The 11,696-nt window shown below is 39.2% G+C and overlaps 1 long non-coding RNA gene across 1 annotated transcript; it reads right to left on the minus strand.

Moving 5' to 3' along the window:
- Nucleotides 1-6,925: 6,925 nt before the first annotated feature.
- Nucleotides 6,926-9,551, minus strand: LOC309392386. Its single transcript, XR_014175435.1, has 3 exons — nt 9,471-9,551; nt 7,409-7,480; nt 6,926-7,057 (listed from the first exon to the last, which is right to left on the minus strand). It is a non-coding gene; the product is annotated as an uncharacterized lncRNA (long non-coding RNA).
- Between the last annotated feature and the right edge of the window lie 2,145 nt (nt 9,552-11,696).

The following is an 11,696-nucleotide window of genomic DNA, read 5'->3' on the forward strand; positions in this document are numbered from 1 at the left end:
CAGCCGCTATTGGAGTTTCAATGTATGTTTTCTACAGACAAAGCATTGTGGCTTACCCACCTGGTATCAAAAGAAAGCAGCAAAAGACAAACCTCATACTGTAAATGAATAAAACTTTTGGAAAGCCAGGTTGGAGAGTTTCTGAGAGTACGAGTGTCTGAGAGACTCCACTACAGTGGTGGGTTGCAGGCGGTACGCCCCGGTACAGGCGTACCGGAGCCAGCCCAGAGCACCAGATACCATTCTGTACGGTGCTTTGGAGGGCGCACCCGCCTGCCCGAGTTCCTTACCGATGTTTTAAAGCTTCTGCGCTGCGGCGCACGCACATGGCACATGCAACGCCTGCGCAATGCTCTGCAGAGCAACTGGAGTGTCACGGAGGCACTCAGACGCATGCACACGCTGCATATATCCATGAGGACGCCGCCAGCCACGCTCCAACCGTACTGGTTGGAATGGGATTTGCAACCCACCACTGCTCCACTACCAACTCCATGATAGAGTTGAATAGTTCAGAGGGGATACACAATAGAGGCAACAGTAACAAGTACATCAGCAACAAACCCAATTAGAGGCACAGGAGTCTCACCCCTGTTTTTGCAGCAAAATGCACGTATGACTCATTGGATAACAACTACTTTGTCTTTATAAAACATCGTAACTGGTGGTAGACTTGAAACCCAACTGGGCATATTTCAGAAAAGAACACACAGCCCTTTGGTCTACCCAGTTCTTGGTTACACAAGACAAGTTGGCTGCTCACCAAAATGGAATTGTGTTAGGAGATGACCATAACACACATTGCCCTGGCATTTAGTAAAAAACCAGCCCAAGTTCACACAGGATCTGGTGACCTAGATTAAGGTGGAATACAGGACAGGATTAGTCTCAAACTCTAACATCCCCTTCAGAGTCCTATCTCCCCCATCCCCCAACCCCACTCATCACCATATTTTAAGTTATTGCCTGCTTTTTCCTCTCTCAATTTTTTTTCAACTCCCCCTTATAGCATTTCCCCTTCCAGACCATATGGCTCCTCTAGCCTCATCCTCCATTCTACATATCTATCTGATTTCCCCAACTTCAAACCACAGTAGACCAATAGAAAGTGGTCATCAGGTTTAGTTTTAGGTTTAGGTTTATTTGGATTTATATGCCGCCCTTCTCCAAAGGACTCAGGGCGGCGTACAACATTAAAAACACATATCACAAAAGTTAAAAAAAAGATTAAACCCAATTCCAAAAAGACCAAACCGATAAAAAAAAAAAAAGAAACAGTACATTTAAAATAAATTAACATTAACATTAACATTAACAGGCCAGGCCAGCTTGCTGGAAAAGCCAACTTTTTAGGGTGCGTCGGAAGGACCGGAGGTCAGGGATTATGCGGAGCTCCGGGGGCAGCTCATTCCAGAGGGAAGGCGCTCCCACAGAGAAGGCTCTCCCCCTGGGGGTCACCAGCCAACACTGGTTGGCCGACAGCACCCTGAGGAGGCCAACTCTGTGGGATCGTACTGGACGGTGGGAGGCTACTGGTGGCAGTAGGTGGTCTCGCAGGTACCCTGGGCCTAAGCTATGGAGGGCTTTAAAGGTCATAATTAATACCTTGAATCAGTTGTTCCAGCTGATTTTTCCACAGGACTCTAAGGAAATGAAGTTTCTATTGAGCCTTACTAATCACCAGGGACGTGTTGTTTTTCCAGGTGAGACCTTGGCTAACAAGCACTCCCAAGAATTTAAAAGAGGAAACCCTCTCCACACAGTCCCCCTCAATATACAGTGGGGCAGGTTCTACCCTAGATTATTTATAAATGTTAAAAAAAGAAAAAAAGCATTCCTAAAATTATTTAAATATTTAATTTCTGACTTCCCCATTTATTTCCACATCACAATCTCCAATGCAATCAAATACAGGCTTCAGATCTACCAATTAGGCAGACAGTCCAAAAGGCATCTCAGCTGCTAACAGATGTAGGGTCTTAGTAAAACAACCTTGACCTTAACAATTACCTAGGCAAAAGAGGCTAAAAGTCTAGACAATGAGATAAGTTTTGGAAGGGACTTAATTCACTGAACTGTAAGAAAGAGAAGGAAGAGCACAATCAGTCTTGCAAGATTCTGTTATTACATTCATTATATATATTATTTCAAATCAACATTGAGCAAACATCAGTAGTAACATAAGCCGTGTCTTTCTTATTGAGAATGAAACAACATCTGGTTCAAGAAAAGTGCGCAGAGACAGACCTTCACAGGCTCCAAAATAGGCACAGAAGTGGAACAAACAGGAATCAAAGCCAGTGAAACTAAATCATAGAGGTCAAGAAAAGCTACAAGATGGATTATCTTTCAAGATTTGATCTGGTAGTTACATGCACATAGCCATGCAGTATAGAGGTTTGTGCCCCTGTCTTCTTCTCAGATACTTTTTAGCTTTTTACTCTAGCTGAGAGACCTAAGATTCTGGGAAGTCTTTCATCAAACTTAATCCTGTTTGGTTTTACTCCTGCATCTGTAATAATCATAGAGAACCTTCAAAACAAATTTGGACAATCTTTTCAACTCCTCCCCAAATATGCTTTTCAGAAGGCAATTGGAGTTTCTTGGTTTTTTTCTTTGAAAATGTTTCGCGTTCTGAAGAAGTTTCTTGGATGAGAAGCAAAATGTTTTCAAGGGGAAAAAAACCAAGGAATTCCAGTTCCTTGACAACCACGACCTGGATGATTGAGAATCTCGACAGACTTTTCTACTCCAATGCTGCACAAATGCACACCTTCAAAGATTAAAGATATATATTTATATACTACATATTCCACTGTGGAAACCAATGAAGTGAAAAGAACCACATGGTTATTAAATTAGCAGCTTCAACACTCTGATTATGAATTTGTCACCCGTTGGTCCTCCTGCAGTCAACTCTCCTAGCCTTCCAGTTGGTTAAGTGTCATTCCACACCTCAGTGACTTTATAGTCATATTCTTCTTTGCGAGGCTTTCGTTAAAAGTCAAATGTGTCGGTGTTACAAATTTACTACCTTTTCCATCGATCTAGATTTGAATTATCAGCTTTGTTTTCTTGTAAAAAGCTTTATGTCCTTAATAGTTGCGCAAATACTATTTTTCAATAGAATATTGATAATGTTACATATGTACTTTGTAATGAAATGCTGCAAGGAAGCATTCAAGGCTCAGAAAACAAGGACTGTACAATATTATTTTTGCAGGGTGAAAATAGTCTTGTTCCCTCCCTCTCCCCCTCCTCATCTCCTGTAAAATACAGGATCTTTTTAGGAGAAAAGGTTTCCAGCTTAATAAACTTCAGTTTCACTACCTAAACAATCCTAGGTAGGTCTAGCCCTACCCTTCGGTAGTATGAGGTAGTGACCTGATGCAGTTGATGCTTTGGGACAGTAAATAGTAATTAGAGCCATCGCTAGGCCCATCATAATCATCATAAGATAGCCTGCTGCTCTAAAATCTAGTGAAGGCCATTGCATCCTGCTGGCTATGTTGAAGTACATTTTAATTACTGATCTGGCTCACTTTTTATGTAGAGTTCTTGGTCCTCTCTGTTTGGTTACATGCTTGCAGATATTTCATTACCCAGATAGGTAAAATCATCTCTTTTACTGCCAAATTATATGCAGTAGCTTAACCTGCCAATTTTGGTTGAGGTAGTGTCTCCTCTGTGGTAATTCCTTGATTAAATATTGTTTTCTGCTCATTTGTCTGAGGCTGAACCCTGCTTATTTCACTATGGAATGCTGGAGGGGATGTGTTGCAATTCTTTTGTTTCCTTTCTAGAAGTTTATTATCTCTTTTGGGTGATGTGTAAATGGGGTTTATCTCTATTTCTATTAGTGGTTCATTTGTTTGAATGCCAACCTTCCAGGAATTTTAAAGCATTTTTGCATTTGGCTTGGTCTAAGATGCTGATTGTTTCCCAACTGAAACTCTGATTGATTCTGTCATGTGTGGCGATATTAAGTTTTTGTAATGTCTTCTGATTTTAGTTGCTTTTTGTGAATGGTGTTCTTCTTATTCTGTCCTAGAGAGTGGCTGTTACAGTCTTTGTCTCTGTCAAGGATCTTGTAATACTCATATCAAATGAGCTAAGTGCCAGAGTTAACTGTAACCGCATTACTAAAAAGGCATTAAGAGTTGTTAACGTAATCTTGTAAAGCTTCTTCTTGGGTAATATTGTACTGCAAACTAGGGCATACAAAACCTTTGCTAGACCAGTCCTCCAATTCAGCTCGTCTACCTGGAATCCACAGTGTAAATCGGACATTAACACAATTGAGCGTGTCCAGAGATATTTCACAAGAAAAGTACTCCACTCCTGTACTTGCAACAGAATACCTTGGGCTACCAGGCTCGAAATTTTGGGCTTGGACAACCTAGAACTATGCCACCTACGGTCTGACCTAAGCGTAGTTCACAAAATTATCTGCTACAACGTCCTACCTGTAAACGACTCCTTCAGCTTCAAATGCAATAATACATGAGCACACAATAGATACAAAATCAAGGTAAACTCGAACTCGAAACAAATTCGATTGCAGAAAATACAACTTCAGCAACAGAGTGGTCAATGCCTGGAATGCACTACCTGACTCTGTTGTTACATCCTCAAACTCCCATAACTTTAACCTTAAACTGTCTACTATTGACCTCAGCCCATTCCTAAGAGGTCTGTAAGGGGCATGCATAAGTGCACCAGTGTGCCTAACATCCCTGTCCTAATGTCCCCATTTATTTGTACCCATTTCCTGTGTTCTCATTCATATTTATTCTTATTCCTGTTATCTTGTACATAAGTGACAAACTAAATAAATAAAATGTTGTACACGACTGTTGTTTTAAGTTCTTGGGTTACTGGGCCTTTGGTTTTGCTTAAGATGTTTTGGGGGACATTTGTTGCCTTGTTTTCTACAGTGATACTGGCAAATTGTGGCAGTCTGTTGGATGTTTGAAATATTTTTTTTAAAGGGAGCTTTATCCTTTTCATGAATTGTACTGGTTGTGCTGCAGTGGGTTGTGTGACATTTTTTGACAAAGTTCATTGATACCCATTGTGTTGGAAAACGTTTTAAAGGTGGTCAGTTTTCTTCTTTCCTTGTGAATTTTATTCTTCCAAAGAAGTTGATTGTTTAATGTGTTTTTCTAGTTGTCCTTTTTATTATAAAAAAGATATCATTCTACATATCCAATCCTTATAAAGAAGTTTTATACCTTTATAAAGGTGTTCTTTATTCAGAAATAGTTGAGAAAAATTTTATCCTTTACTACAGAGAGCAAAAATTCTTCATCTCTTCCAAATCTCAGTACTAGAAAAGATTTCAGATACTTAACAATAAATCCATTCTTTTGTCACGTCTAATAAGAATCACCGATATTGTTGCTACAGGTTATTGGTGTGTGTGTGAATGCACAGAATTACAATTTTTCATTTAGAATATTAATACTTTTTTCTCTGTGTTTAAAAAAGCTTATAATCCAAAATGTGTGATATTTCAGTTGTGTCACTGGGAGTAGGAAGAAAAGTTCCACTTAACTATCGAATGAAAAGAGCTACTTTGTTCAATATTCATCCCTAACACAAAAGCACATTTAGTTCTAAATAGTTTGCATTCAGATCAGTTTCATTAAAGTTGCTAGATCTTTTAGTTCTAGCAACTTGTTTTTGTGAATTTCTAAACTCTGTGGGTATGAAGGGACCATTGCTCAATTTTAAAGCCCAAACTTTATAGGCAAAAAGGCTTTATTTCTAAAAGCTCAATTAAGAATCTCCAATTAAAACTATCTGGGATAGTTGAAAATGCTGGAAAACATATCTGTTTTCTACCATAGATCTGTGGTGTGTAAATTTTCAGGAATCAAGAGCCAGATCTTAACCTTATTGGCTATGCTAGGGGGCAACCTTCAAAGGCAAGGAGAATCGAGTAAAAAAAGGTGTTCAGGCTAGAACACTTAAATTTGATATAATTTAAATTTAATTAGTTAAACCCAATTAAGTAATGCAGGTAATATGATGCATCCTGTATCTTTAATTCTTCTCTCCTTCATTCACATTTCACATACTATGAAATTACAATTTCATAGTAACTCTTGGAGTGGCTCTGAAGATGCACCCATGATTCTTTGCATTATATGTGGTCTAAAAACAACAGGTTATGTGTATCCTTACCCTAGAACAGTGATGGAGAACCTTTTGTGGCTCATGTGCCAAAAGCGGGGGGAGTTCAGGGGAGTAGTGCACGGGCGTGCCACACCCATGCTATGCGCACAAACCCAGTGCTCATGCATGCACGACCAGCTCCCCCCCCCATTTTTGACATGTTTTTTTGCCTTCCCCAGGCACCAGAGGCTTTATATGAGCCTGGAGAGGGCGAAAAAAGCCTCCCCTGCCCCCCTGGAGGCCCTCCGGAAGCTTTAGGAGCTTCCCTGAAGCCTCCAGAGCGTGAAAAACCACCCCTATGGGCAAACAGGAAGTTTAGGAACGGACTTCTTCTCTTCGGTTTGCTCGTAGGGTCGTTTTTTGCCCTCCTTCATAGAAGCCTCCTGGAGGTCTCTGAAGGCTCCAGAGAGCTAAAACTGGCCCTACGAGCAAACCAGAAGTATATTCCTGAAGTTCCGGTTTGCCCCTAGGGCTGGTTTTTTGCACGAAAAATGGCCTCAAGAAAAGGTTGAAGTCAGCTGGCCAGCACACGCATGCACGCTGGCCAGCTGACAGGGCAACATCTTGCATGCCCTGACAAATGGCTCCGCATGCCACCTGTGGCACGCGTATCATAGGTTTGCCATCACAGCCCTAGAACAAGTATAAAATAAAGGAAAGTTGAGTTCCACTTCTGGATACTTCATTAACAATTTTCTTGAAAACAGTGAAAAATATTTCAGAATTTTATTTTAAGTCACTGTAACTTACAAATTGTTAGGATTATTTAGTGGGTCCTCCATTCAAGTGCTAGATGACTCCATGCTACCCTCTATGAGGTAGAACATTACATGCAGTTCTTTGTATGACTTGTAAAACCCGTGGGATCACATGTGAGCTGGACAAAACAAAAGAAAGGGAATATGTCAAAACAAAAATTAGGCCTATCCAAAGTGTTTTCCCTACTGCATCATCTTTCCCACTCTGTCTTCCTTCTCACTTATCAAGCATTACAACTGTTCCATTACATTTAAACTTATAAAAAAGCCACTGTTTCCCCCAGAAAGAATGATCAAGAATTAAAATCAGCTTCAAGGAAGAAATGGTGAGAGATAGTACAATGCAGCTTCCATTGCCTTTTATACTAACGTTTTATAAGATACATAGGAGATTGGCATGCAGGCTGAATGATGAAAATGGCCCATCTGTCTGAAAAAGCAAATGAGTAATTAAGGTAGTATTAACCTACCATAACATTCCAGTTTGCAAATTTTTGCGTTCTTTTTTTCTTTCATTTATCTCTTTGTTTCCACAAATCGTTCTGGCCATCAGACGGAGGTGGGATAAAAGGATCATATGAAGATAAATTATTACACAGGGTGGAAAAAAAAAACTTGCTGTCATATCTTCCCTTTCTAATTCAGGCACAGAAAATAGTTTTCTATTTAAAAGTATTGCATACAATCAGAAGCTTAGGTATTTGTTTTCATACATTTAGCACCACATAAAGTAAGGAGGGCCTAAACAGGAGAAACATTACAACAGACTTCTGCGAAATATAGGAATTATAGCTCTCATTATTTTTTGAGAAAGCCATCTGGCTAGACAGATAGGTACCATATTGACATCTTCTATATTACATATTCTATATGTAAGTCAGTGGTTGCAGTAACTTGGGGAAATTGGTGAAGCTGCTGCAAACTGGTGGAGATTTGCCATGAATCAGATTACCAAAAGTAGCAACAGGAGAACATGTCCTCCTTTTTGCCCTCCTCATGTCCTCTGTCCATTAGGTATATCCTTAAAATCAAATGTTGTTCGGTTTTCGGAGTATCTCTTCTTGAGTAGCTTTTCTCTGCATTCAGTGCTTTCCTAAAAAGTGCTAACAACAAATTAACAAGTTCAGCTTTGTGTTCTTAATTAGTTGTTCGGGCCTCTCCAGCTCCCCTTGAAATTTACAAGACCTGAATCAGTTACACTCTGAAGATTTTGTGGACTAAAGTTACATTGAAAGGCCAGTCTTCCAGATGATGGGAAAAGTAATTTCATACAAATGTAGGCCTAAGTACATTTTTTCCAGTTTTTCACTGTAATTTTTGTTAAAAATTGAAGAGTTGAATCCTTCTTTCTCCACTCCTATTATTTCCGTTCCAATTGCCTGTGTACTCCTTTGTCTGTTCAAATATATGGTGAAGCTAGCCATGAATGTCATGGAAATACCGGTAGTCCTCATTTAGTGACATTTGGGATCAGTTGTAGATGAAGCGGCTGTTAAGCAAAACCAGAACTATGCTTAAGATCTTATTTTAGCTTTTCTTTGGTAAGCAGGAGGTTAAGGAAGAACGCAAAAAGCTGTTCTCACTGCGCCATTATCTGCTTTCTGCTTAGAGTCGAGGAAATATCTCCTTATAAAGGGAAATCTCCCTTCATAGGGATAATTGAAGCCAAGAGAACAATGAGCAGCCAATAATGAGATAACTGGAGAAGGGAATAGAGGCCATGAGAAAAAGGGATCTCCAGTGGGAATAGTGTGGAAATGGTAGAGCCACAGAGACAAAAAGTTACCTACCTGGCTTTTCAATAAGAAGACGGTACACAAGGAATCCAGCTAAGCCAAGGACAGGAGAAAATAAAACTTTCACTAGGTTTTTGTAAGGCATCTAAGCTTGTAAGAAAAGAGAGGCATATACATCTCTTCTAATTAAAGATCTTTTCTGGTTGCTGGGAGAGAAAGAAGCTGCATTTCTTGGACAAGCTTCTCAGTACTGAAGATTCATTTCCACCGGGTTCAACAGCTACTTTGGGGTAACATTATGCTGATGTGTTAAAGTATCTCTGTAATTCTATCTAGTAGATCTATAAAAATTATGGTCTAATGCAAGCAACAGAAATGTATTCTGAATTATCGTTCTGGCTGCAAATAGCAACGTCATGTGTTCATAATTTGAAGTGTACCTTGTGATTTTATTAGAGCTAGGAGAAGGGGGCAGATTGCTTTGTAGGACCTTGACAGGCTAGAGAAGAGCAGACTTGCTTAAAAGGTTATACTGGATCTGAGAAAAGGAGGAAAAGGAACCTACATCTGGAAGGTTCTCTGGGGAGAATGATTTACTGAGGGGAAGGGGGGGAGGAAGCAGGCTTACCCAAAAGAATTACTTTAGTGAATGACCCAGAATGATGCAAACTCATATCCCATTTTTGCATCTACTGAAATTAACCCAAGCAATTTGTGAGCCTTCCTTTTAAATGCACACACACAGCATTTGGCAGCTGCTGCTACAAGGGGTATAGTATTTGGGCATCCCACTTACCTAGTTTCTTATTCAGAAGGGTTTTTTTCCCCTTCCCTCATTCTGCTGTTCCAGAGAACAAAGAATCAGTGTGGATTTTCTTTCCCTGCCTTTCCCCCCCCTGTTTTCATAAGCAGCTTGAAATCTGTCACAGTCTGAGGATTAGAGCTATGAGTCGAAGAGAAGCTTTCTATGCAACTGTTTCCGAAGCAAAGCAACCCAATGTTATGGCTGGACAGTACAGAGCATTTGCTGTAGCCTAGCAGATGTTTGTAATTCTTATCCTTTTAGGAGACATCTTTAGACTGTGGAGAAAAAAGATACATACCAAATACAAAAATACATATACTATATGACACACACACACACACACATATATTATATGCTTTGTTTATTTAAATGGTGGGAAGACAGACGTGTCGTGGGGAATTTATACACTGTTTGGAATTGTGTGTTTGGAGCAGTATGGAAATCCTGTAAATAAACAAGTAAATCTTCAGACTTACTATGTTCTAAAATTGACAGTAGCAAATGTGTACTGTAAAGTTGCAAAGAGAAAGGAAACCTCAGCTGAACTACTGCTTCAAGCTTTAAAATACAGCAGGGTAATATGAAATAGACAAAAAGAACAGTTTTAAAGCTTGATTCAGATGCTTCTTTTACACCGGAAAAGCAGCGTATAATGATTAAGTAAATAATAGTCTTTGATTACTATTCTTTTACTCTATAAGTTTACAATAAGTCTGACTGTTATTCATCCCCCATACACACACACACTTTTCCCTTGTATTTCATTTGTGTGATGTGCAGGGGTGGGTTCCAGCTGCCATTACTACTGGTTTAGTAGTAAAAATAATTTGCTCTGCACATGTGCGCATTTTCATTTAAAATGATCTCTGCATGCTCACATTAAAAAACGAGTAAAAGTTACATTTTTAAATGAAGGTTATTCTGCACATGTGCAGAACAGAAAATCAAGATGGCACCTCCAATCATAGAACCGGTATGGTCACATGTCTGCCGGAGTTACTACCTTATTCGGCCAAACTGGACCCACCTCTGGTGATATGGAAGTGTGTTATTTATTCCATTGGATAATTGATGCACCCTTATTTAATGTGTCTTCTTCCTATAGTTATTTTTACTGTGTTTTAAATCTTCTAAAGGTGTCCAATCATTTTGGAGCTAAGCAGCCTAGAGGTTTGAGCAAATAAATAAAATAAATAAATTTCTTTCCTGTATATGACAGAGGCTACAGTCTATTCCTGCTGATCCAGTAACTAGTTAGAAGCCATTTTATTTAAAGAATAGAGTAAAAAAAAATTTCCAGCAAACTTAATGACTAGATCTTATAAGGTAAGTGCTCAATGCACCATAAGTGGCAAGGCAGCATTTTTACAGCTTCAGCTAGCTCTGTGCATTGGAACTGACCTATTATTTTTTTAGCTATTCAGGAATGATTGGAAAAAGCTGACCTAGCAAGCTTTATGACTTTGTAGGAGAAGCAAGCTGGAGGGATTCTGTCTACTTTGCATTTGAGGGAAAGCTCCAAGAAAAGTACCCATCCTCAGTATGTTATAGATTTTCATTTTATTATGGTAAATGGTGACCTAAATTACATTTTCTTTGAAAAATCTGCCATGCACCTGTTTCAGCAGCCAAGCTACTCAATTCTATTTCATTCAACTTAACCTCAGGACAATTTTTCTTTCACTCTAAATGTGGGTCAGTTCAATTTCTTTTTCTTTTAAACTTAACCTATTTGACAAATGTCCCTGTAGAATCTGAAATGCGCTTCGTTGAGTTTGACTCTTATATGGATAAAAGCTTCAAGCAATGATGGGATGTATTGGTGAGGTTTGCTTTTATATTTTCAGCCATCACCTTAGGAACCAGTAAGAAGCATTCTTTCAAATGATTCTTGGTCTTTTATACATTTTTTAAATATGCTATTGTGATCATCTTTCCTTCTTCAAAGTAATGTCCCAACTTGGAATCTCCTGCATATGTTGTACTCCAGTCTACATAACAATCAACATGACAGATACCCTTGCTTGTAGGGATTGTGGGAAATATCCCAAATATCTAGCAGATCAGAATATAAAGACAATATAAATTACTTTGTATCTGGGTTACATAGTTATATTTTAAAGACACTTGCGCTGAGCTTTGAGTCATTTCACTGAAACCCTTTTATATGGTGACGCAGTGGTGGGAATGCAGTATTGCAGGCTAATTCTGCCAACA

The sequence above is a fragment of the Natrix helvetica genome, assembly GCF_964273705.1.
Source record: "Natrix helvetica genome assembly, chromosome: 5".
Taxonomy (NCBI): domain Eukaryota; kingdom Metazoa; phylum Chordata; class Lepidosauria; order Squamata; family Natricidae; genus Natrix; species Natrix helvetica.